Source organism: Pipistrellus kuhlii, unplaced genomic scaffold, assembly GCF_014108245.1.
Source record: "Pipistrellus kuhlii isolate mPipKuh1 unplaced genomic scaffold, mPipKuh1.p scaffold_m20_p_11, whole genome shotgun sequence".
Lineage (NCBI taxonomy): Eukaryota > Metazoa > Chordata > Mammalia > Chiroptera > Vespertilionidae > Pipistrellus > Pipistrellus kuhlii.
This window is the reverse complement of record NW_023425416.1, coordinates 5,128,174-5,155,632: the sequence shown is the minus strand read 5'-3', so window position 1 is coordinate 5,155,632 and position 27,459 is coordinate 5,128,174. Positions and strand designations below refer to the sequence as shown.

At 47.2% G+C, this 27,459-nt stretch overlaps 1 protein-coding gene and 1 long non-coding RNA gene across 19 annotated transcripts in view; both read right to left on the bottom strand.

Annotated features, from left to right (window-relative positions):
• The window catches only part of MAGI1 (membrane associated guanylate kinase, WW and PDZ domain containing 1), a 513,936-nt gene that overhangs the window by 344,289 nt on the left and 142,188 nt on the right, over window positions 1-27,459 (bottom strand). The window lies entirely within an intron of this gene.
• LOC118715036 lies at window positions 1,921-27,097 on the bottom strand. The gene is made up of 4 exons (XR_004986748.1): window positions 27,087-27,097; window positions 13,089-13,098; window positions 6,199-6,204; window positions 1,921-2,375 (listed from the first exon to the last, which is right to left on the bottom strand). It is a non-coding gene; the product is annotated as an uncharacterized LOC118715036 (long non-coding RNA).

Genomic DNA, 27,459 nt, shown 5'->3' with positions numbered 1-27,459 from the left:
TTTGAAAGTTGATAGAATAACATTTTACTGGTCCCGTTAAATTGGCTACAGAATAAAAAACGCTAAACTGAAGCAAATGAAGTGGGGAAATGGTAGCCTGGACTCAAGCACCATGGCATGTCCCCGTTACCACCTCAGCTCCCTGAGATTAGAGTCTTTCCACCCCGAAGTGTTAAGAGATGGGTGCGACAGGAGGATGTTCAAATCAGCATGCCTTAAGCATGCAATCCTTCTGCAACAATCCTTCACAGTGCCTGCCGCCCCCATTTCTGTCAACTCCTCACCTCATGCCCTGGTAACTGCAGACTCACCGCCATGTGAGGAACCCACGATCTCCCCAGAGGACTCACCCAGGCTGGGCCCTCAGACCCTCTCCGCCACAATTCAGAAGCAAGAGGCGAACACTAGGTATCTGGTTATAGCCTGTTGCTGAAACCCCACAAAGCCGGGGCTGCGATGGCCATCTCCCCCATTTGGGGAGGATTCACAAGTTACATGTATGTTAAAAGCACTTTAACATACATGTAAAATTCCCCCCGCCTCCCTGTACATGTGAAAACAGAGGAGCACATGCTGTGAGGGGAAGGGCGATGGAGTAGGTGCAAACAGTGGTGAACAGGAACTAAAACAAGGGAAGGCAAAGGGGGACCCTGGTACTGAATGTCCCAAACTGAGTCGGGGCTCACAAGGCCTGCTCTCTCCCTTGTGCCTGGCTCTGAAAGTCGCCTGTTCCTTCGGAAATTCCTGGTGCTCCAGCTGATTTGAACAGGTTTCTTTTCATGTTGAACCCTTTGGCCTGATATTTCCATTTTGAGGTAGAATTCCACCTTGAGGTATAATTTTCTCAAGAAAATAGTTGGGTAAAAACACTAACACATAGAATATGCATACAAGTACACTCACTGGGCAGAAGAGTAAATGACAAGCTGCACAGGATGGGCTAAGTAAATTCTGATCCAAGTGTTCTGATACTGCTCAACAGACATTTATTTAGCATCTCCTAACCTAAGGGCACTGCCACAGGGTCTCTGCCTCAAAGACACCAGGTCCTAGTGATGTGTGATAGACAGCAAGACAAAGTGTATGGCTTAAAAAATTCATATCAGACAATAGTTAAGGGGCATTAAGCTGGACAAGCTTACAAATTAGACTTTCTAAAAATTATTCAATTATCAGTAGCTATATAATTACTTTAACATGCAAGGGCAGAGGGAGGAGACAACAAAGAGAAAGGAGGAAATGGGAAAGGGAACAGGAAGTGATGGAGGATGTACCATCCTTCCCTCCAAATTAACAATAAGATAAACATTTTTACTGGTAGCTTATGGGTAGTGTTTATTCTCTTCTCATGTTTCTCCACTTGCCAAGTTGTCCACAAGGAAGATATGTTACTTTGATGTTAGGAAAACCACTTACTTTTATTTATACACTGGAGTCCTGGTGTATGAAATCTGTGCAGGGGGGGGGGGGGGGAGGCAATGGTGGTGTCCCTCAGCCAGCCTGCACCCTCTCCAATCTGGGATCCCTGGAGAGATGTCTGACTGCCCGTTTAGGCCGATCCTACTGGGATTGGGCCTAAACGGGCAGTTGGACATCCCTCTCACAATCCAGGACTGCTGGTTCCCAACAGCTCGCCTGCCTGCCTTCCTGATTGCCCCTAACCACCTCTGCTTGCCAGCCTGTCACCACCTAACCACTCCCCTGCCAGCCTGATTGATGTCTAACTACTCCCTTGCCAGCCCGTTTGTCCCCACTTCCCTCCTCTGCCAGCCTGGTCACCCCTAACTGCCCTCCCCTGCAGGTTTGGGTGAGGAGCTGAGACCTGCCCCAGCTCTCTATCTGGGAGGCCCTCCTCTCACTGTGCCTTCACTACACCCTGGGAATCCGGCCACAAAGAGATTATGTACGGTACCTGGAAATATTTCTCTACCGATACCATGTGGACAAAACCCACTCCATATTCTGCTCTTGTGACACATGGTACCAACCTTCTCCTCGGACTGATGGTGCACTCCCTGAACCCGCACTCCGCTCAAACCATTCCTTTCCTTTTTCTTTGGAGCAAATGGCCACAGTATCTGGGATGGTCTGCATTCCACAACAAAAATCATGACTTGACCCCGAGTCCTTCCCTTCCTGGACCACACCCAAAGGCTAGAAGATACCAACACAAGTAAAAGATGTGATGGCAGCCACTGGCCAAAGACCTGGAATGGCAAAGGCAACAGCCAGGCAGATTTCTCTGGAAGCTCTTCCTTAAGTCCCTGAACCTAACTGTCCCCTATACCTGGGCTCCTGGGCATTAAAGAGAAAAAATCAACATGATATAGAAAAGTGTTAGTTACATGCAAACAAGTGGTTAGAATAAGATGGAACTTGGGAGACATTGTAGAAAATAGGTCTAGGCAAAGTACCGAAAATTAGGTATATTGGTATAAAGGTATATTCGGAAATTACCGAAAAATCAGTACAGTGGTCTGGTAGGATTAACTCTTCCTCTCAGTCACCTTACAGTTATTTGCAAACTGCCCACAACACTGGTTTCTACTTTAGATGTTTATGAAAAATGAGATGAAGAACGACTCTGCGTAAGGCTCTTCCGGGCTAACCCCATAGATCTAAAGCTTCCAATGAAAATTTCATTTCTGAAATGGCAAGAAATCATGGCAGAAATTCAAGGGGAAAACAGACTTCAAAAAGAGCAGGTGTTTAGCTTCCAGCTATACAAAACACTGATGCAGTCAATACAAACAGCTTGAGTGCTTCCAGACCTAATTCGTACATTCCCAGGAATGGTCTAAAATTAATTTTAAAAAGCAGGAAGTGTTGATAAAAGAAGCTAGATCTCGAGTTCAGATGCAAAGTCATAACATTCTAGAAAAATGCCAGGTTGCTGAGATCTTAGATTCCATCCAGATGACTAATGAATTTGGAGAAAAATCTTTGCAGTTGGATCACTTAGCTGCAGCAGCCTCGTAGGCAAACTTGGCTGGAGAAAGCTCAACATTTTAAAGGTCTGAGGAAGATCTCTATAAATCTGGGTATTGTTGGGGGGGGGGGGGGGGGAGGTAGCGCACAAATTTCCCCTGCCCTTCTTAATGGCTGACCTAACTATAAAATGGGCACAAGACAGATTCACAGGGAAAATGTATTTATCCATAAGAGTGTCTCATAGATATGGGATCTAAGAAGTGACCAAGGCAGGCTGTTTGCCTACATTTTTAGACAAAGCAGCAATGACTTGTGAAGATATGACAAAACTTGGGGTTTTGCTTAGGGAAGCAAATTAATGAAGAACGAAAGGCGTCTATTTATACAGGTTTCTCAGCCTTGAACTCCTAACTGCACACAGGGTTGCCCTCCGTCTTCCTGGGAGGAGAGGATGCTTTCACATGGGGATTTAATTCCTGCTTCTGGGGGGGAGGGGCAGGGAGAGGGTTACAGTGTTCTTTCTTACACCAGCTGTTTATCAAGGAACTTTAATTCAAAATAATTAAATACCAAAGTGGCACATTTTGGGGTAACCTGCCCTAAGCCCCGTCAGTATTCTCTCCCTGCACCCTCCTCACTTCCCAAAGACCTCCCTGCACCCACCACTTGCCCTACCTCCAGCTCAGTAGCACCTAACTTTTCCAAATATGCAGATGCATTTAAAGGTTAGTGGATCCTAACATGACAGTAATCCTACTTTTATTATTAGTTGGTTAAAAAAATACATATAAACAACAACAACAACAACAAAAAACACCCAGAAATTCACAGGGTTCTGTGGGGGCTTGATGTGGCGGGGACCAGACCTGGCAGGGATCTCCCTTTTCTGAGTCCAGCAGGGAAAGAGAGGTTGAATGAACTGGTTCTAAGTGGAGGCGGCCAGGGATTGAGGAAGGAAGGAAGGAAAGGAAGGAAGGGAAGGAAGGGAAGGAAGGGAAGAAAGGGAAAGAAGGGGAGGAAGGGGAGGAAGGGGAGGAAGGGGAGGAAGGGGAGGAAGGGGAGGAAGGGGAGGAAGGGAGGAGGAGGGAGGGAGGGAGGGAGGGAGGGAGGGAGGGAGGGAGGGAGGGAGGAGGAAGGAAGGAAGGAAGGAAGGAAGGAAGGAAGGAAGGAAGGAAGGAAGGAAGGAAGGAGAGAGAGATTTAAAAGCTGGGAGCTGAGTGGGCTGCCTTCCCCTCCCAGCACATTTATTTTATACCCCCAATACCAGAAAGTAACACCAAAACTTAGGATCAAAAGAGCTTATTTGCATTCTTAAGTAGGCCCTCGAATTCCTGTTGCTTGTCTGGATTCTCTATCTAGACCAGCCCCTGCCTGGGCTGATACAAAGGCCAAGCTGATTACATTTTCCGCCATCTTGGGGAAATGTGTATCCTAGACATGGCTCTGCCAATTGTCTTGGTCTCAGCTGGCAACAATTAAAAGAAATGCCCATGTGCCTTCCCAGGCGGCCCTCTACAGGGTTCTTATTTTATTAACCCTCAAAGCAGCTGCATTAATTTAAATCTTTTCATTCAATTCTAATTTATTTGAGCTCTCCCTATGTGCTACCATTGTTTGCAGAACTTGAGATTCAAACTCTCCCCCTTTCTCCCCTCGCTCAGTACTTCTGAGAAGGGAAACCTTCCTCCTAGTTGGTTGAGGGAAAGAGGGAGGAGAGGGGAGGAGGATGCAGGCAATTTCCCATTTGTCTTGGGGTTTTAATTTTTGGACACAGGAACGCATTAATGAAATACTCATGTAACTGAAAGGAAAAGGAGGGACTAAAGCATTTGTGTGAGAGATGTTTGGAAAAAGAAAAAAGACCTTTGCAGTGACTTTCAGGCATCCTAAGAATATGGGGTACCACTCACCCACACCCTGCACCCTGCGATGTTCCTGTCAACGCAAATTAGTAAACTAGGCTCAGGCAAGAACCCCCTTCCTTCGGCTCTTCCTGGAACTTCCATCAGGGCACCAAGCCTGGCACTCAACTCAGCAGCTACTGAATGGCCGAAAGAATGGGTAACAGAAGACTAGTACTGAGTGTCGGACCATTTTTTCTTCCTTGGTGACCTAACACATCTTCACCTCTCCCCACAGAGGATGGCCTCCGCGGCACCTGAGCCTCTGCTGGCATCACACTCACCCAGGGTGCCGCACACACATGCCACGCCCACACCTGGGTGTGTTCTGCTCGGACACACCACACATTTCAGCACCCCTGGCAGGCCCCCTGGATAGTGCCTCCTTCATCCTTTTAATAGCATCTTCATCCATTTTCTGTTTGTTTCTTTGTTTTCTGCTACTTGCAAAGGGAAAGAGGTTTCGAATAAGACAATGTTTACATAAGCTGATTTTCTTTATGAGAGACAGCAGCCTCCCCGCTCTGGCATCACGATATAAACTATGAACAGCGTGAGGGCTCTGTCAGGACATGGAAATGGAATGCTGGGCTACGGTCACGTCAGTGACATTGAGCCTAAAGGGCATCATGAGCATGAAAATGTACCGAAGGTTTCTCATTGTGATACATCTATTCTCAATAGTCAATGCTTAAGTAACTTTTATTTGCTTGTGTGTTGACTACACATAGAAGATACACTAAGAAAATACTCAAATGAGACACAGTACACAACCTCAAAATTCTCATCTTAAAACTTCCACATATAAAACCTTATTTAATCCATCACTCAGAATGTCAGCAGGCCAAGTAATCTGTAAAGAAATTTTGCAAATAACAAAATACCTTGTCTCTTCTTTTACACAGGAATGATAATGAGAGCTTCAAACACAATGCCTAACTGAGGTCCATAAAGACTACTTACACCATAAAGAGAATAATGCTAAATTAACAAGAATCTGGAGCAACGTCTGAGGTCTCTCCAAAATCCACTCTCCCTCTCTCCCTGGGACAACTCCAACAACTTCAAGCCTCATTTATAACATTCAGGAAGTTCCAAAAACAAACATCTGTCTTATCAATGTGGAAGCCTCGAGAAGTATCAGCCCATTAGCTCCTCAGCACAGTCTGGCACAGGCTCCACTTGGCACAGAACACAGATAAGGAAGGCAGAAAGTTCTGAAGAATTCATCATTTTGCAGAACAGCAGTTTTCAGACGGCTTGGCAAAAGCAGCACGGTAATGCCAAAACATCAAAACGAAGGAAAGACTTCCAGGCGGCATCGGTGCCCGATGAGAACAGCCTCCACGGTACTGGCACCGGGGACCAGATCCTGCCCGGATGGGAGCTGTCCTGTGCGCGGGAGGATGTGCGACAGCATCCCTGGTCTCTGCCCACTGGATGCCAGCAGCATACACTACGTGTGACAACAAAAAGCATCACCGACATTGCAGATCCTCTGGGAAGGTAACTGAGCCCTGAGTTGAGATCCTCTGATTTATGATGATGACGTTGACGATGACAATGATGACAGGAACAACAGCAGTAAAAGTAATAAACATAACAATTTCCACCTATTCAGTACTGGACATCAGGGGTTATGGTGAGAACTCGATATAAACTTTATTCTGTAAAACAACCCTATTTGGTAAGTACGATAACTTCCCATATTTTACAGCCGAAGGAACTAAGGTTCAAGAGGTGACATGCCCTAGGCCTATCCAAGATCGCCTGGTAAGTGAGAGGCTGCCCAGGGGTTAAATATGACTTTTAAAGCCGGAAGTGTTACCACCATGCTGTATGTTACCACATCCACACAGAGAATGAAGTGAGCGCTCTTTGAACACAGAACGAGGTTAACTGTAGAGCCATGGTCGGCAAACTGCAGCTGGTGAGCCACATGCGGCTCTTTGGCCCCCGAGTGTGGCTCTTCCACAAAATACCATGGCCTGGGGGAGTCTTTGAAGAAGTGGCATTAGAAGAAGTTTAAGTTTAAAAAATGTGCCTCTCCAAAGAAATTTCAATCGTTTTCCTGTTGATATTTGGCTCTGTGGACTGATGAGTTTGCCAACCACTGTTGTAGAGCATGGCACACAAAGGCACAGTCACTGGGGGGCAGAGGCAGGGGAAGCAGCCACGCTGGACAGGGAACTCCCATGTGGCTTCTGGTAACAACACATGATCTCACAACCTCAGAGCAACTTTCGAGATAAATAACCAGCATTCCCATGTTACAACAAGAAAACCTTGTCTAGAGAGATTGAGGAAATTATTGGAGGTTTTCTGATGGAGCCACGATTTAACACTAGCTTGCTCTGACCTCTGAGCCCCCACTGCATTGGATACAGTGGTTTTCTGGGCTGAAGAACAGTAATCATGTAAACAGCCAGCCTACACAACCAGCAACTGAGATGGTTCAATACCCTTGGGCCCCACTTCGTGGCGAGGCTGTCATAAGGGTCCCAGCCTCCCTCCAACCACCTCACACCCTGGAGACTGTGCCATCTCCTGCCACTCGGGGCTCCCTGGGACCCTGAATGGCTCTTGGTTTTTCAAATCTCGTTTTATTTATTTATTTATAAATAAATTTTATTGATTTTTTAAAAATATATTTTATTGATTTTTTACACAGAGGAAGGGAGAGAGATAGAGAGCTAGAAGCATCGATGAGAGAGAAACATCAACCAGCTGCCTCTTGCACACCCCCTACTGGGGATGTGCCCGAAACCAACGTACATGCCCTTGACCGGAATCGAACCTGGGACCCTTCAGTCCGCAGACCAACGCTCTACTGCTGAGCCAAACAGGTTTCGTCAAATTTTATTGATTTTTTTACAAAGAGAAAGGGAGAGGGATAGCGAGTCAGAAATATCGATGAGAGAAACATAGATCAGCTGCCTCCTGCACACCCCCCATTGGGGACGTGCCTGCAACCAAGGTACATGCCCTTGATTGGAATCGAACCTGGGACCTTTCAGTCTACAGACCAACGCTCAATCCACTGAGCCAAACCGGTTTCGGCTCAAATTTCATTTTAAACAGAACCAAATTTTTTTGGGGGGTGAAGGGGGATGGTAGTGCATAAGTGAGCTTTCCCTCCATGCAAGTGTTACCCTCGGAGCTGACACTCCTGGGACAGGGGAGCCCGGGTGGAGAGGACAAACGAAGTGGGATTTATGTGGGAAAAGGGAGCTCCCTGTAAAGCACAGACATCCAATCTGAGGGGAAATATGTGGATGCTGGGAATTCCGAAGCAGAACCGAGCTCACAGCTATGGCCAGAGGGAGGCCCCTGGGCTGTTGTTAAGAAATGCACGTGAAGTGAAGCACCAGGAGGCATGCACACGTGCGCCCGGCGGGGCGGTAAAACTCGGGGTGCGTTTCACAGGGCGCTCCTGCCACGGACCACTGGGACACACTCCGCCGGCTGGGATAACGGAGCACGCCGGGACCCTGAGCCTCTTTCCCAGCCCTTCTGCAGCTCAAACGAGGAGATAAATGTCAATGTAAGGCCATTAGGACCCAGCCACGATTGTTACCATTGTCAAGGGGACATTAAACAAGTGGGTGAAAGATTTTATGTAAACCTTCACCAGGACCACAAATGTCATCAGTCCTCAGATGTCATCCATTCCCAGCTCCCGGCAATGTGACAGTACAGCGCTTATGCACGTCAGACAGGGGCAGGGGGGCAGCCGGGGGGCAGAGGAGAGACACGGGTGGAGAAGTCAGGGCCTCTCCGAAATGCTGTGCACTGGGCGGTTCGCTGAGTTCTGCTCAGCCCAAATCCTGGGATAGGCACAGCCAGGCGGACACACTGAGGCCAGTCCATCCTGTGCGTGGATCATGGCGAAAGCAGTCTGTCCCTTTCCCTCCATGGAGCTCCACACACCCATCCTGAGGGCCCCTCCCCCTTTCCTGCTTCTCCTGGGTGCCCATCCGCATCCCCTCCCCCCCACACCGCTCTCTGCCACCCTCCTTCTCCTGCATCTCAGTATCCCCTCCTGTCCCAAGCATCCTGTGATTCCATCTCTGCCAGAAACAGGAGCCAGTGCACGAACTCACTCATCCAAGTGGCTCCCAGCACCCTGCTCGGACACTGGGTAGTCATTTCCACCAGGAGGCTTGCGAGCTGATGATGGAAGGGCAGGCCCTGGGGCACTTTTGGGGAGACTATGAGGATCTCTCTTCCCAGTGGCCTTCAATGGGGGGAGGGGGGGAAAAGAAAGATGGTCTACTCTGAGGTCTAGCCAGCAGAAGCCTCTCTCCTTTACCCACTTTCTGCCCCTTCACCAAAAAGGACACGTCTTGCCCAGAGCACTGCTTCCCAGGGGAGAGTCCTGCCAGAGGCATTTCCAGACCCACCACAGAATGAAACCCGAGTACCGTATTTTCCTGCGTATAAGACGACTTTTGAACCGAAAAAAAAGCCTGCTCAGATTGGCCAGAGTCAGAGAGGCGGTCTATTAAAAAAAGAACTGGTGTTGCCTTGGAAGTGGGGGGTAGTCTTATACAGCAAATATAGGCCTAAACCTATGTTTTAACTGTAAAATTAGGGGTCGTCTTATACGCCGGAAAATACGGTAATCCCATTAGCTCTGATGAGGTGCTCAGGGCAGACATGGCTCCTGAGGAGAAACCAGTCACTGCAGCACAGGAAGGAGCTCCAGCCTGGCTCCCCGGGGAGAATCCAATGAACTGAGGGGGGTTTCCTCCTCTGGTCCCTGGGGACCCTGCAGAGGCCCCTGTGTTGTGATGGGATGTGGAGGCCCGGTTTCGGGGAGATGGTGGCAGCCCCCGCTGGAGCACTAGCATTCCTCAGTCACAGGGCAGGAGGTTTCTCCACTTCCAAAGAAACACCGGCGACACACCCCCACATCCCACCGCTCTCCTCCCTGCACAACACGCACACAGACACCCACACACACCCTTGCACCCAACAGCACGGTTACTCCAGCTCAGAATAACTCACAAATGCGTTACCACCTGAAGGACGTGTTGCCTTCTTGGTCATTTTGCCCGATGGCTGCTAGCTGTTTTCTTATGGCATCCATGTTTTTCATGTCAACCTGTGGATCTGTCTAGCAGTCTCAGTGACGTCCTGCACAGTGACTACTCAGCCCACCCTCTGAATGTGGTGACAAGACACCCATCTGCCCAGATGCTTCCGATGAAACTCAAACCTCTAACTCACACCTCCGGGGACACAGGCCTCAGCCGGCCTGGGCCAGGCACAGGGCGCCCTCCCTCCAGGAAGTCAGATGCTGCCTTCGCTGTGACCCCTCGACCCCTGCACCTCTCATCCCCGATGCACTTCCTGTTGCCAAATCTGCCTTGTATTACAAAATGGACTGTGAACCAAGTGGATTTCTTAAAAAGAACAACTCTCCATCTCTCCTGGGTCCTCGTGACCCAGGCTCATTCACTCCACAGCTGGCCTCGCTCAGTAGGACTCAGCAATACACCTGCCCTTCCCTCTCCCTGGAAAGGTCTCTACCCAGTTCCTTCCCTTCTTCCCGCCTCCATCCGTGTCACCTCCTCAGAAAGGTCTTTGTCGTGATCTGTAAATAGTGGGGTGGAAACCAGCCCTGCTGCCTCCCCAGGTCACCTGACTCACAACCTGTGTCCTGCATGGCGCCCGCACACCCTATTATCCCGTGTGTTTTGTTCTTTGTGAATGTGTTTGGTCTTCCTACCCTTTCCCCTCCACGAGGCTCTGTGTTTCAGGAGGGCTCAGAGCAGTATCCTTATTTCCTTGCAAAGACCTGGCACAGAGTAGGCACTTAATACATACTGGCTGTGATCATTAATCCACTGCTTTTGTTTGTTTTTTAGATATATTTTATTAATTTTTTACAGAGAGGAAGGGAAAGAGAAAGAGAGTTAGAAACATCAATGAGAGAGAATCATCGATCAGCTGCCTCCTGCACATGGGGATGTGACCGCAACCAAGGTACACGCCCTTGACCAGAATCAAACCTGGAGCCTTTCAGTCTGCAGGTCGACACTCTATCCACTGAGCCAAACTGGTTTCGGCTCCAGTGGTTTTAAACAAAGAATTGATGAGTAACTTAATGAATAGCAACATCTTGTCTTAGTCACCTATAGCTGTCATAACAAAACACCCAAGACCAGGTGGCTTAAACAATAGGAGTTTGTGTCTCATGGTCTGGAGGCTGAGAAGTACAAGGTCAAGGAGCCAATGGATTTGATTCCAGGAGAGAACTCTCTTCCTGGCTTGCAACCAGTTGCCTTCTCACTGTGTCTTTCTCCTCCTGTAAGGACACTGATCCCTCCCAGGGGGCCCATTCTCATGGCCTCACCTTAACCGAATTACCTCCCACCCACCCACCCCCCCGCTGCCCCCCCCCCCCCCACACACACACACAAACACACACAAACACATCACATCAGTGAGGGCTTCAGCACGTGGATTTGGAGTCCATACCACAGACAGACAAGGACAAGAAAGCTTTACTTCTCAGTGGGTAACCAATGCTCGGCCACTGCAAACTAACTCTTGAAGATGTGCTACAATGCCAAACTGCACATGCAGGAAAGCAAAATGCTGCCATCCATACTTCATCATTTACCTGCACACTGTTTCGCAAACAACCTTTGCATCTTGGCCTCGTATCTATTGGGCATCTATTGTCGTGGGCACTTTCTCCCCGAGTCTTATCATTCGCCCCCCCACTGACACAAACAAATGGTGGAGACAATATCCGCTAAGCTCCCCCGCTTAGAGTCTAGGGTGTCCCTGTCTAAGTGCTGGGTTGCTTTTTTCTTATTACATTGGACATCCTTGGGCCTGGCTGCCAGGCCCGGAGCCAGCCCTCTGCTCGGGAAGCTCCTGCCAGATCTCCACGGGGAGCTGAGGCAGCCCTGTGTGGCCTGGGAAGCTGCCTCCGCACAGCCCAGAGCAGTCAGCTGACCCGCTTGGCAGAGCGGCCTCTTTCCAGGGAATGCGGAACTGTGCCTGCGCCAGCTCGCAGGCTCTGTGGGTGGCTGCAGCCATGGGGAGCCAAGGCTTACTCATGTTTGCTTCCCCACGGAGGCCGTGCTGCAAAAACAAAATGCGGAGACCAGAGGGAGAAGGTCCTCCTGGCTTTTCAGGCTCAGTGTCCAGTCTATTTTGAGCGCCAGCTCTTTCCTGACCCTCGGTGGCTGGCACAAGACATCCCTGTATTATAAAGATCCCCCTCTTCTGCTTACTTTATTTACACTAGCCTCATTGCTAGCTAGTTAATTCATGATAACTAATATGTATGTTCTGAATTCCTGGGAATATGAAAATCTTTCGAATGTTTACATATGCATGTGTGTAAGGACACATACATGCCTGCAGAGGTATAAACACAGAACTATTTCTTTTTTTAAAATATTTTTTATTGATTTTAGAGAGAAAGGCAGAGAGAGAGAAAGATAGAAAGATCAATGATGAAAGAGAATCACTGAGCAGCTGCCTCTGCCCGCCCCCCAACTGAGGATCGAGGCTGCAACCTGGGCATGTGCCCTGTCTGGGAATGGAACCGTGACCTCCTAGTTCATAGGTCGACGCTCAAAGGCTGAGCCACAGCAGCTGGGCTGGAACTATTTTCTTTCTGTGCAAACGCCCACAGAAACTCTGAGGGAGGGAATCGCATGGTCTCTGCAGTAATCTGGCCTAGAACTCACCTGTGTATCTCTGTGACTCAAAGCCAAGCTATCTAAAGAGCTTGCAGAAAACACATTTTCCTAGACAAATGACAAATACTTTTTAAGTGCCAGGGGGGGAAAAACAGTGCCCACCAAGCTGGCCAATCTCTTCAGGTCTCTGACTCAGCATCGGTGCAGTATAAAAGGTAGCACGGAGTAGCTGTTCTAGAAAAATGCTAATTGCTGTGTTGTTGCTATTAAAATATTATTATTTACCTGGTCCTGCCTGACCCAGTGCTCCCAACTGGGCCAGCAAGGTGAGGGCACCCATTGCTGTGACCGGAAATCCATAAAAACATTTTCTGTGAGTGAAAACTGAATACAATTACAGGGTAATTATGAGTTAACAATGACACTTGGCATTCTGTGTTCCAAAAACATTTCAAATAACATTAAATTAATGGCATAAAATGACTGGTTAAAAGTGATTTACATGGTTTTAAATTTAAAAAAAAAAAAAGTAAATTTATATTTATTAAAGAGAAAATATTCAAAGTCACGGTGCCTTTTGAGAACATACGGTAAGAGCTCTTTCATTGTCCTGAAAGAATCCAGGAGGGAGAGTGTCAACAGGCCGTTTGGGGCCACCTTCCAATCTCTGCACTCTCTCTCTCACCATGCCTCACCCCTGCACTGGCTCCCTCCCTTTCACGGACCCAGGACCCAGCATGCGCCCAGTGTTCACTGCCTTCCTGCCCCAGGAAATTCCACCATGAAGCATGACCTCCTCTAGCAGAGGCTGACAGAGGCAACCTGAATAAGAGAAAGAAAAAGGGAAATAGGAAGGTGATTGGACTTCACAACAAAACAAATGGAAACAATGAGGTTCTATCTGGGGCTATAAAAAGGGCAGTTTATTCAGAAAAAAAAAATGTATTGTATAAGACGCAGAGATAGTGAGGATGCAGAAAAAGGACAGGCTCTAAGTTGACTGGTAGAAGGGAACTTGCTTTAAACATTCTAGTGCCCTTTGTTAAAATGGGCAGCATCCTGGACCCCGAATTTCCTATAGCTGTGAGCAGAGAGGCAGAGTGCTGTTCCAAACCATGAAACCACACATGGTCTTACACAGGGAGAAAAGAGCGCCAGCTAATGACCCCACAATGGTGGGTGGTGGCCAGAAATATACATATAGACCCAAGGCCAGGGTTCTTCTAACTTTTCTGAAAGGCCCAAGGAGTTGCTGAGCTAAAGGCTCCTGCAGTAGAGAGCAGGGAATTCCAGTGGGAGGTCTCTTCCCCATTCACCCCAGACTTAACCTGCATTACATTTGAAACACCCACCTAAAATCATCCTATAAAATAAAAGGCTAATATGCAAATCGACCAAATGGCAGAACGACCAGTTACTATGATACACACTGACCATCAAGGGGCAGACGCTCAATGCAGGAGCTGTCCCCCTGGTGGTCACTGCGCTCTCATGGATGGCGAGCACAGTGGCAGTGGCAGGAGTCTCTCCTGCCTCTGCTGCAGTGCTAAGGATATCAGAGCGGGCCTAAACTGTCAGTCAGACATCCCCTGAGAGCTCTCAGACTGTGAGAGGGCTCCGAATGGCTGAGGGACCCCTTCCCTCCACACCCCTGTGTAGGAATCTCGTGCACCGGGCCTCTAGTGTATAATAAAATGAATCCACTGCTTAAGAAACAAACAAAAATGGTAGGTACTAAATACTACTATGAAGCCATTATAACCCATGTACCTTAAAGATGACTGAAAGGGTAGTTAGCTCCCCAAATGCCGAACAGGTTCCCATGAGAGTGGGTCTTTAGTACCTACCACTTTAAAGGCACAGATTTTCCTGACACACACCAGGCTTTCACCCCTAATAAATTCTCAAAGATGGTGTAACCTTCTCTTAATTCTATCTGTTGTAAAAGTGTTTTAACTCAGAGTCTGATACATCACATCCCATAATAGAAGTGCCTTTGATATACATTAGCCTAAAGCCTGGAACAGCCTACAAAAATGTAGCCAGTATTGATCCCTCACAAGCATGGATGTCACTCCTGACACCGGCATCACCTGGGCATACTGGAAGGCATCCATGAAACCAAGACCTTTATAAAGCTAAAAACTGCTTCTCGCCTGAAGGACTCCATCTTGGAAATGTACAGGCTTTCTATTTTGTTTTTTTGTTTTGTTTTGTTTTTTTGTTTATATAGCTAAGGAAGCAAGCTCTTCGTTTCTTAAGCAACTGCACATCCTCACTAGCAAGCCCAGCAGGCTGCCTTTCCCTACCACCTCAGAACTACACCAACACCACCCAGAATGCTATAGACGCCTTTATGGAGAAGCGTAGAGCCGGCCTGTTTTCATGTCTTTGAGAAATGGCCATATTTCAGATTTCATTTCTATAGTAATCTGATTTGATTCTTTTAAAACACAGACATAAAATGGTCCACTTATATAGCCAGTTGCTAAGAGTCTTGGCATTTTAATAGGCAGCTTCTAAAGACATACCTTTTGAAAGAAAATATGAGTGTCTACAGAGAGGCAGAGGATGGATGAAGCCCATAAAAGTTAACTGCATTTTAGTTTTGACTTGGGGAAATCAATCCACAGATCTGCAGATAGACTGCCAAGTCCTACTGGTCCACTGCCCAGCCAGCTGCTGCCATGAGAGCCCTTTGTCTGAGGGGTTCAGGGAGCCAGCACCCAACTGCAAGCGCTGACCTCTGCCCTTCCTCTCGACCTCTCCATCCAACCTCGTGGAAGTCTCACCGGTTCTAAGGACTGGAAAGGAGTTTCTTCCCAATCGGATAAGGCTGGGCCCACTGGTCTGGGAATCAGATGGTCTTACCTAATTCAGGCCACGGCCAATAATGGTTATTGATTCCTCTAAGTATGGAGGGGGTACCAGCCCGGTCATTTCTCAAGAGAGAACAATGCTGAGAGCATTCTAATTCAATCCTGCTCAGCAATCTCACCACATGAACTAAGAAAGCAGAGCGAGCAGCTTGTGGTAGAAACAGCAGGCTCTATAGAAGCCTTCCTGCCCCCAAACATCTCCCCACTCGATAACAGGATGCCCAAAGTCCCACCTGGATTTCCCTCTAGATACCAGAAGGAGATATTTAAACATTTCCTGGCAGAGAGGAAAAATTCATGAACACAAATCATATAGAATGATCTTAGCAAGAATTTTATGATATAAAACTATTATGAACTACATTTTAATATATTTTATTACATACATATTAAAATATATCTTATTCTAAAATAGATTGATAATTATTAAGGGCTTATGTGCCAGGAACTGTCACAACTGTTTTATATGCCTTATGCTAATTAATCTTCACAGGCTCCAACCCAAGTACTACTGTTATCTGCATTTTACACGTGAAGGAAGAAAGGCTCAAAATGGCCCAGGAACTGGCCCACGGTCACTCAGCTCGTGTGGAGCAGACCCAGGGTCACTTGAGGCCCAAGACATTGTATTCTACTGTCTCTCTAAGCAGGTTCTGAAGGAGGTTGGTCAGAAAAAGACAGGTGTGCCAAGTTCAAGGGACACTAATCAGTACATTAAAAAATGAAACATGTTGGCTACAATGGTAGTGCTAAATGTTAGCAGTGACTGGAATCACTCAGGGAATTTTTTTAAACCATTTTTAAATATAATTTATTGATTTTTTACAGAGAGGAAGAGAGAGGAATAAACGATGGTGCCTGAGCCTCATACACCACCCCTCCCCCCCAGCGCCAACACACCATTCTGATTTCCACTGGCCTGAGCACAGGAATTTCTGAACACTCCCCAGCTGATTCCTGTGTGGAGTCCAAGTTAGAAACCACCACCTGGAAGGGTTAGGGGTAGGACTTCAATGTTAACAGAAGCAGCTAAGGGACCAAAGGAGGTTTTGCAAATCTCTGGAGCAGTTCCATCAAAAGCACCTTCTTGAGTGATGGGAATATTCAATCATCTGCACTGTCCAAACTGGTAGTCGTTAACTTCACTGGCTCGTGTGACTGAGGCACTCAATTTCAAATTTTATTAAACTGTCATTAACAAATTTAAATAGCCACATGACCGGAGCGGCTGTTACACTGGCCATCAGTCTGCCTGGGCTTCACTGGTTGGAAATGGGGGAGGAGAGATGCTGACGTAAGCAGAGAAGCAAAGCAGATGGACTCTTACTGTTATTAGTCAACAAAACTGCTTTTCCCAAATGGGCCTTTTTTAACGATACAGATGGTCCTAGTAGCTAATAGGAAAAAAATGATCGATGTCATTGAAAAGATGTCAAATATGTTCAACCAAACATGCTCTGATGGCAGAGCTCTTCAGGATCATTCTTAGTTTGTTCTGTTCAAAGCAAATTATACAGATTTGGTACCAACTGCTGGCATGGCCATCATATATACTGTTTCATAATGGCAATGCAAAGAAATGACGTGAATTTAGGACGTGAGAAATTAGATATGTGCATTCATATCTACTACTCCAATGCTCAATTCAATGGATTAATTCGGTGATTTTCAACTGGTGTCCTGAATTTTTAAAACATGCAATAAGTGACTATTTAGTCAGCAGCACTAACCTCTTTTCCCTTAAATTGTCAAATTAAAAAAAAAAAAAAAAAAAAAAAAAAAAGACAGCAGCCAACACAACAGTAGCCATTAGTTTGAATGATTTGTCTTGAACCATAAATATATAGGTCACATAAGGGCTGCGTCTTACTGGTCACATCACATAATAAGGTTGTGCCTGATGGGTTAATTCTTGGTACCTGCATATACAAGAACTGTACAGACATCTGATTTTTTTTTTAAAGTCACTTTGGAGCAAAACAGGTACGTAATTACTATTATTTTTGTAACTCAATCAAAAGCATACTTATTTTTTGTCAGACTGGCAAAAGATATATTTTTGGTGTGCTACAGAATTTTAGTAATTAGTTTATGTGTGCCATGAGATGAAAAAGGATGAAAATTACTGGATTACTTAATAATAATAGAGCAATTACAAATACATTAATTTATCCAATATCTTGAATACTGTAGCTAATCATATTTGAAGACTATAAAGGATTAGATGTAAGTTACCAATACAGCTCACTTTTACTAAAATAAGGATGTTTCACATTCTCAGGTAAATTACATGCCTATGTGCCAAGCTCTGCCCTTCGTGTGGGCTACAAGACTCCAAGTTAGTGGACTCATTCCAGAGATGTGTATGTCTTCCTGACTTTTGTCATAAGATAATATGCTTTTTCAAAAAGCCTCAGTTTTACATCAGACGTTGACATATTTCACCTCTGAATCTGATTTAGAAATACCTTGCAGGGAATTATATTTATTATAGTTAATTGCACATGGGAAAGCCCCCATAATTAAAATGACTTGTTCTACTCTGAACGGCCCTTTCAAAGAGGAAACATCACCTCTGATCTATTATACATTTACCATTACGGCACAATCACACTAAAACCAGGGCATGGTACCAAGCTAGAAGCCAGCAAGAGCTTCACCTGCTAAATTAAAATATCTGGAGATGAAAGGCAAAAAAGGTATTTATATACTTCTCATTAGCTCAGTATTGTCTCTGAACGTCCTCCCATTTTTTCAAAATGAAGCAGGTGACCCACCGGGTGGCATGAGAACGCGAGAGGGAGAGGGACCAGTGCACTGGGCACGGGTCGCAGGCCTCCGCTCAGCAGCAGCTCCGGGGACACACTCCTGGCCCTGCCTTCCTCTGTGTCCTCCAAGCACCCATGGCTGCTCTGGCCTCGAGAAGCACTGTTTTTATGGCAGTAATGAAAGAAAAAGTTTGCCTGTGTTTTTAAGCTAATGGCATGGCAAATGTATTAGACCCAGACACAATGGTGTAATAAAACAGAAAAGCAAATCCAAAAAGAAATTTGGACTGTGATAATGACCTGAAATAGTCATTTCCAACTCAGGAGACCGTATCTTCTAATTGCTCCTTTCTCGTTACACGGTGAAAGCCAAAACACATAACATTAACTGCGATCAAAGAACAACTAAGTGAAATTATGAGTGCTTCCTCCCTCCACCACCACCCCCCCACCCTTCTCCTTTCCTGAATAGAATATAAAAAGAACTGGAGACTTTTATTTTGTTAGTACAATACACTATTCAAACACTGCCCTGGTCTAGAAAATGTGGGTTAATTTCTCCTCCATGGGTTTACTTATAAATTTTTCTACCAAAGAATTTACTGCATTATTTTGTAGTTACTTTGTACATCTCTCTCCGACATTTAATTCCACAAATATTTACTGAGGGATCATTTGCCAAGCACCATCCAGGTGCAGCAGGTCTGACAATGAACTTGGTAAGGGCCATGGCTGAGGGAACAATACATAGATTTATGGCTGAATAAGGGCTGATAAAGGCAACGAAGGAAGGAATGTCAGGACATTCGGGGAGGGGAGGTCCAGCCCCATTTGGGAGCAAGTAGGAGCCTTCCGGAAGATGTGACCCAAAGCATGAATCCAAGCAGCAGAGGGCAGAGAGTAGGAAAGCTATGCGCATCACTGGCCCGAGGAGTGGCGTGCACTACAGCGTAGCAGCGGGCACAGCACGGAGAGGCGATGCAATGTGCAGTGAGCTGGACGGGAGAGGAGTGGGCTCAATGTGAGCAGAGGGCACCACTGAAGGCACGTGCTTCCTGTGAAGATGTGTCGGTTCTATCTTGATAATTTGGTGGAACCAGCCTTAAGGTTCACAGTTCACAGAACACCGGTTCTGTCGGCCTTGGAGAGAGGGAACTGGGGTGTGGAGGAAGCCAGAGAGAAGATGACCCTGCAGACAGCCTCTCAGAACGCAGTGTAACGGGCTCAGCACAAAACCAGGAACACTGACTCAACATATTAATAATTCGTTCCGGAAAACTTATTCATTTACCAATTCACTGAAATACATATTTACTTCTATCATTCTTTACTAACAATGCATAAACTCCCCAACAAGAGAACATGGTCTGGAGCTATTGCTGAATGAGCTTGCCCGGAAGTGTTTGCATTCTCCCTCCTGCCCATCACCCTCACATCCTTCATTCTAGTGGTCAATGGATGGCCTGCGCAAAATTAGAGATCCCCAGAACCGAGGTAACTCATTTTTTTACAATGCTGATTCCATCAGTGTGATAAGAGTCCACCAAGGAGACTTCATTCTCTGCCCAATTTTGTGCCTTAGTTGGGGGTCAAATCAGCAGAGGAAGGGGTCACGGTGGTTCCACATAAATCTAAGAGGCTTTTTCTGGAAGACAAGGAAGTGGGTACTGGTTACACACTCATGACTCACACACTGAACTTAAGTAGCCTCAGCTTTTGCAGTAGGATCTTAGAACCACAAAATCTCAGAGGTTAAGGAAACAACAGGATCCAGGCCAGCGTTTCTCAGTGGAGATCTGGAAACCTGTGGACGCATCAGGACAGGGTTGTTTCCCTGCCCAGTTTCAGGCATGGGGGCTCCTGCACTCTAGCCAGAGTACAAACCAATTGTGCATACGATTGGTGCCCTTTACCCTTATCTATAAGCTCCACCCTGTAATATTCATGGGGGCACTACTCCACACCAGCCTTCTCAGAGGTCAAAGTTGTTATACAATGAGAAGCCTGATTCTTACATGGAGCTAAAACAGATTATCACTACAACACAAGCATAATACAAACAGTCATCAATATATTTAGGCAAAGGGCTTTCCTGGTGCCTCCGTGATTTAGCATGTTCAGACTGGGTAAAGTTAAGACCTGTCAGAGGACAGAGTTGATGGTGCATCGTGATGAAGAGACTCAAGTCCTAACAAGGCACGCTCCAGGGAATGATGGCCAACATAAGCTAACAAACCCTGAGACAAGTATTTGTTTGCGGAACTTCATTTTTGCATTTCAAGGGGATCAGCTCAATTGGACCACACTGCTCCACTGTCCATCATGCAGAGAAGGAAGAGAGCAGGTGTCTATCTGCACCTCCTGACTCACAGGGAATACAGACTAGAGCATGGAACTGAGAGCAGTGGGACCCTCCACTGCAGGAAACCGGAGGAGAAACAACCCAGGTTCTCCCAGGCTACACCACAGCTAAAGGGAGACTGGTGAGGAGCCGGGGAGGTGGAGAGGGAACTGAACAGATAACCAGTCCCATAGAGGAACAATCAGTCACAGACCGGGGACCTTATTTGATCCTTATTCGATCAAAGAGAACAGCAGCCTACTTTTTAAGAGTTGATAGTCATTTGAACATGGACTGCATATTTGATGACTAAGGTATGAAGTTAGTTTTTTAGCTTGACACTTTAAAACCCTTCTCTCTTGGAAGCACACACTGAAAGATGCAGGAAATGAGAGAACATCTACAAAGTGCTTCAACGAGGAAGGAGGACACGTCTGAGGACTTGGGTGGACGGGACACACGGGGAGGGTCACTGAACTGTCCTGTCCACTCTTCTCATGTCCCAGTTCTTTTCTGGAGACAAGACAGAAAGTGGGGCCCAGAAAAGCAGGGCTCTTAGCCATCTTGTTTGTTAGATTCCCAGTCTCCACACGGTTCGTGACCAAATAGAGGCCCCATAATATTTGTTAAATGAAGGCGAGGGCATTCCCACTGGTTCATATTATTCATTTCTCTAGTCCGAGGCCAGTGGCAGCTTTGTGGAGGGTCATAGAAGCCGAATAAAATATTTGCAGCTGCTGCCAGAAGCATCTTTTTGTCTCGTCCTCTCTGTCACTACTGTCAGGCCTTCCTCCCCAGTACTGACAGCTTAGCACAGAGTCTCCTTTATTATGGGAATGCAACAGATGTGAGAAACCCAGAGTGATCGACATATATACTTATCCTCCATGTAAACACATGTTTTTTATGTAGACTATATGCCAGAGCTGACCTGGGTGCTGAGGAAGCCTTGTGGTGCTTACGTTTTTAATGGTGGACACATGCCTGGCATGCACCTTCTCCAGCGTCACCATGTGAGAGGCAGACATGCTCACTGGGCTCCAGAATTCCACAGACCAGGCATGAATTTGGTTTTGCTACCTACCAGATGGTGGACACCAGATGAGCTGGTTCAACCCTCTTCACTCTGTGTTTTTACTGGTAAAGGAGAGCATAAGAATGATTCCTAGAGTTGGCATTAGAATTAAACATAAAGTACTTTTCACCAAGCCCAGTACAAAAGAATCAAAATGTTACTGATGATTGTACCTTTTTTTTTTCTCCTGAAAAATTTTAAAGAATGGATTTGTTTTCATTGAAAGAGGATTGAAAGTTACTTTGCCAAACCACCCCTGCCCACTCACCACCACTGCAAATCTGAAGCATGACTTGATTTTGAGAATCCTTGCCCTACCTTCACTCTAAGCCCTTGTGGGATGTTGAAGGAGAGACATAATTAATTGTCAGAGCTGCAGGTGTGCAAATAGTGCGTCCTGTGTGCACATGACATCTGGACACCTTTCCAAATTCTTGCTGCTCAAGGACTCTTTGTAAGTACCAAAGCGACACTCTTTGCAAGTACCAAAGTCTTATTTGTGCACCTGTTGCAAGATGAAAATGAATGCATCTGCTGCGTGGACGGAGGAAAACAAGAGCGGGCAGGCCCAGAGGCCCAAGGTTAATCCTAGGCTCTGAGATGCTAAAAAACAAATGAATGGTAGTAGAGACCCAAGAAAGCCACATGTACAAGCCAAATGGATTGTTGAAAGGGTTCTGCAGAAGGACCACTCTCCTCAAAAATAAATCTGCTCCCACCTAAGTGTTTCCACCATTAATAGTTTCATGAACAAAGAAATGAACATAACAGCTCTCCATTTCCTCCTGAAAGTGGTCACCTAATACCATACACATCTAATATTGCATTTAGAGCTTAGGGTTTTTCATCAGAAAGGCAATACTATTAGGAACCATTTTTTTTTTTCCTGGCCTATCTATAATTTAACCTCTTTGAAAGTTACAAGAAACACCTGCTTACTGAAAAATGCCATGTTTCTGTCCATCCTGACCCCTCTGTTCCCAGACTCCAAAGCATCCATGGACATTAAAATATCCCTTACGATTAAATGGACACTCAATGTTCTCAGATGCTCCCGGAGAAGAACGGCCTGCATTCCTACCCCAGGCCACCAGGTATCACGCACGACAGCCCAGTGTGAAGTTGCGGGCAGAGTAACGTCTTCAAAAGGCACAGACACAGAATGCATTAATCAAATTACACAGCATACTGAGTCCAGATGTTGTAAAAGAATATCTTAGAAAACGGAAGCCCGGCATTAGTTTTGAAAGACTAAGAGAACAGGAGCAGTGAAAAGAAAAAGGTTGACACCTTATCAATTAAACATTTCTGACAATGGCAGGCATGCTCTCCCCACTCCTTCCCCTCCTCCCGCCCTAGCTGAGTGACTCTCTTATCGCATTTAGAATCTGTCAAGCATCTAAATATGTAAACAACACTTCTTGTGAAGAACTATCCTTGAAATCAATTGCTTAAAGCTTTAACCTCAGCCGTGTGGTGCCTATGCTGGTGTGCCCTGGTTCAGAGTCACAACTCTTCACAGCTCCCTGTTAAGTGACTTCACACTAGTGCCTGCCGTCAGCCTCCTGGATATAGTCACACCTTGGAAAGCAGATAGCCGCACATCAGGGCTCTTTTATACCCGGAAAACCAGTTGTTAAATACTTATCAGCACACTACTAAAGCTAAATGTCCATCAAAAATGAACTGTTAAGAAAGAAATTATGGCACATTAACCCAATGAAATTCTGAAACACTGTGAAAGGTAATATAGAACTATGTATTTATCAATACAAGATGTCTACTGTATTTTAAAGTTAAAATTACATATAATTTTTAAATTATATATAATAAAGAGGTAATATGCAAATTGACCATCACTCCAACAGGCAAGATGGCCGCCACAAGATGGCCAGCAGGGGAGGGCAGCTGTGGGCAATCAGGACAGCAGGGGAGAGCAGTTGGGAGGGACTAGGCCTGCAGGGGAGGGCAGTTAGGGGTGACCGGGCCAGCAGAGGAGGGCAGTTGTAGGGGTGAGGGGGGGAGGACCAGGCCTCTAATATATAGAGGAACAGTTAGGGGCAATTGGGCTGGCAGGGAGTCAGTTAGGTGTCGATCAAGCTGGCAGTAGAGTGGTTAGAAGGTTATCAGGCTGGCAGGCAGAAGCAGTTAGGGGCAATCAGGCAAGCAGGTGAGCGATTGAAAGCCAGAAGTCCTAGATCACATGTGTCAAACACAAGGCCCGAGGGCCAAATCCGTCCCGCCAGGCTTTGCAATGTGGCTCGCACCGTGCTGTCATCACTGCACTCCGCTGCGTTTCCATCACAATGACAGTTTATGACTGTTCAGTAAACCATTCGGCCCGCGATTTAGGCTGGATTTTAGATTTTGGCCCCTTCTCTGATTGAGTTCGACACCCCTATCCTAGATTGTGAGAGGGATCCCAGATTGGAGAGGGTGCAGGTTGGGCTGAGGGACACACACACCCTCCCCCCATGCATGAATTTCGTGCACCAGGCCTCTAGTATATGCATAAAAGTATTTCATATATATGATTGTGTTTTAGTAATTCACACACACACACACACACACACACACACACACCTTGAAAAATCTGCACCAAAATGGTAAAAACACACACACATTATTGATGAGTGCTAGAATTACTATTTTGTGGTTGTTGACAGTGTCACAGATGTATGCCATTTTCCCTGTCTTTGCCCGCCTTTGACCAGTACCAGCCTCACCCCAGGCCTTCACCACTTTATTGTCTGGGTCCATGGGTCATGCATATATATATATGTTAACTTCTTCCCATGCCCTCTGAGATCTGTCATTCTGTTCCATGCATCCATGCCCCTGAACCTACTGTGTTCGTCAGTTTATTGTTCATCAGATTCCACATATAAGTGAGATCATGTGATACTTGTCTTTCTCTTATTAGCTTATTTTGTCTAGCATAATAGCATAACAGTCTCCAGGTCTCAAGGGTAAGAGATTCTTCTTTTTAATATTCCATTGTATAAATGTACCACAGCTTCTTTACCCACTCGTCTAATGATGGGCACTTGGGCTATTTCCACATCTAATCTATCTATTGATATAAAAGCATAAGCAGCCATTACAACCAAAAAACCAGAATGACTGGAACAACCAATCAACCAGTTGTCATGACAGGCAGGAAGAACAGATGCTCAACGCAGGAGCTGCCCAATGGTGGTCAGTGCACTCTCACAGCCAACCTCCTACGGCCAGCCAATCTCCTCCAGTTCCTCTCCACAGCTGGCCAACCTCTTGTGGTCCCCCAGCCGTCCAACCTCCCACAGTCCTTCTCCCTGGCTAATCCCTTCCCTGGCCTGCCGACCTGATTGCCCAGTTGGGGCTGGTCAGCCAACCTCCCATTGTCCCTCCCCCTGTTCACCCCTACTGTCCAGCAGGCCCTGATCAGGACTTGGCAAGATGGCCCCTATCGGCCCTGATCACCATCCAGGACTAGGGACCCAACCCGTGTACGAATTTGTGCACCAGGCCTCTAGTGTGTGTGTGTGTGTGTGTGTGTGTGTGTGTGTGTGTGTATAAAACCCTAATAGACTGAATGGTGGAACAACCGAACAACCAGTTGCTATGACATGTGCTGACCACCAGGGGACATGCGTGGAAGTTGGCAGGTATCAGCAGCAGGCAGCAGAGCGCGGAACATGACAAGCATCAGCCACAGCAGGATAATGGAGCAGGTGAGTGGGGGTGCCAGATCAAGGCATGTGCCAGCCGCTGTCATGGGGGCAAGCCTCTGGTAGTTACTGAAAATTCTTTGCTCTTGCATGTCACGGTCCCATTGGACACTTGCACCTGCTGCTGGTGCTGGCCCTACATGCACCCACAGCTGGTGCCAGAGCCTCTGCTCACACCCACTGCCAGAGCCTGGTACCAGCCATGATTGCTTGGCACCTTCAACAGGTGCAAGCTGCAGCTGCTGGCCCCGATCAGCCCTGAGAGCTTCTCTTCCTCCTCTTGCTCCTGGGGGGTGATCGGGGCAGCAGCCACTGCTCGCACCCACTGATGGTGCTGGCCCAACTCAAGGTGGGCTCTCAAAACACAAAGAGGTTCAGCACCCCTGACAGGGGCTGCAGGAGCTGGGCTGCTGGCAGACGGGGCCGGGGGCTGCAGCAGGAGGAGCTGGACAGGGGCAAGGAGGATGGGCCGAGACCTGCCCCTCTGACACCACAGCCTCACAGCCCACAGTTTCTTTCAAGGTTCACAAATTCGTGCACTGGGCCCATAGTGTGTGTGTGTGTGTGTGTGTGTGTGTGTGTGTGTGTGTGTGTGTGTAAAAGCCTAAGCCACTGTTCGACCAGTAGAGCTAAGACACACACTGACCACCAGGGGGCAGATGCTCAATGCACAGACATAGAAACATGGAACAGACTGATGAATCTCAGAGGGAAGAGAGGAGGGTGGGAAGAGATTAACCAAAGATCTTATATGCATACCAGAGGCCTATTTCATGGATTCTTGTACAAGTGGGGTCCCTCGCCTGGCCTGTGGGGATCAGGCCAAAACCGGCAGTCCGACATCCCCAAGGGTTCCAGATTGCAAGAAGGTGCAGGCCAGGCCAAGGGGCCCCACTGGTACACAAATCTGTGCATCGGGCCTCTCATCTATTATAATAATGCTGCTATGAACAGAGGGGTGACATATTCTTTGATTTGGTGGCTCTGCCTTGTCACCAATATTCACTATACTTCTGTGGTCACCGAGTTCCATATGCCTGGAGTGGGGTCTGTGACCTGATAGGAGGGAGGCATGCCTGGTCTCGAGCAAGGGGTAAAAGGATGCGGCACATGGCAGCACAGCCCAACAAAGATGATGTTTAATTGGAAAGTCTGTAAACTCTACTCCGTGAATCAGCCCCACTCAGGGACAGGCTGACAGACATAAGGACACTGACCTCATTCAGCTGCTCAGTGTGGGGCGCCTGCAGTTCTGCCGGTTTCTACGGGATCTCAAAACACACAGAAGTTCAGCACCCCTGGCTGGGGCACAGGGGGGGCAAAGACAGGACACAGACGGGGGTATGCAGGGCAAAGACAGATGAGGCACGCTCCCTTGGAAGCTCTATGATGACGTACTCCATGGAGCCACTCCTGCTAGAAAGAGTCCCAGGCAAAGTGTAGTTTCAAGGGTGGTGTGTGCCTCCCGGGCCTGCACTCCATGCTGGGCCTGGTCTGCTGTCCCTGCAGCAGCGGACAGCCTGCAGGTCAACACCCAATGTAGCTGCCCTGAAGGCAACGCGGGGCACAAGCTGCAACAGGGAGAGGGGGAGAGACACACCCTCAGAGGACAGGGCTCCTGGATTCCTCCCTGGCCAAGCACCTGCAATGTCACACGTCACCGATCCCTCCAGCTCACCAAAGGCACTACTGCAGCCAGCAGGTGCCGCTGTCCTCTGCCTTATCAGACACACAGCCACTCCCCGGGGACAGCCAGACTCCAGCAGGTGCCTGCTTCCCCGGGACCGTGAGCGCTTTCCCTGTGCTGTAACCACCACGTCTGAACATATAACCCAAGTAACTCACCTCTGCCGTTCCTTCTTATCCAACACAGGCAGGTTTTTGTCAGCTTCCTACTTTCTGTGGGTCTACTGAGCTCATCTATCGTCCTCTTTGATTTTATTATCAGATGCCTTGGGGGTGTCATCCCAAATCTCACCTGTCCCAGGGTTTCTCAAACTCAACCTATTGACATTTCGAGCTGAATAATTCTCTAAGTTGGTGGCTTAGCTCTGTACTGTAAGGCATTTAGCAGCATCAGAATTTTCTCAAAAATGTGAAAGGAGGCAACTCGGGGCACAAGCTGCGACAGGGAGAGGAGGAGAGACACACCCTCAGAGGAGGACAGGGCTCCTGGATGTCTCCACG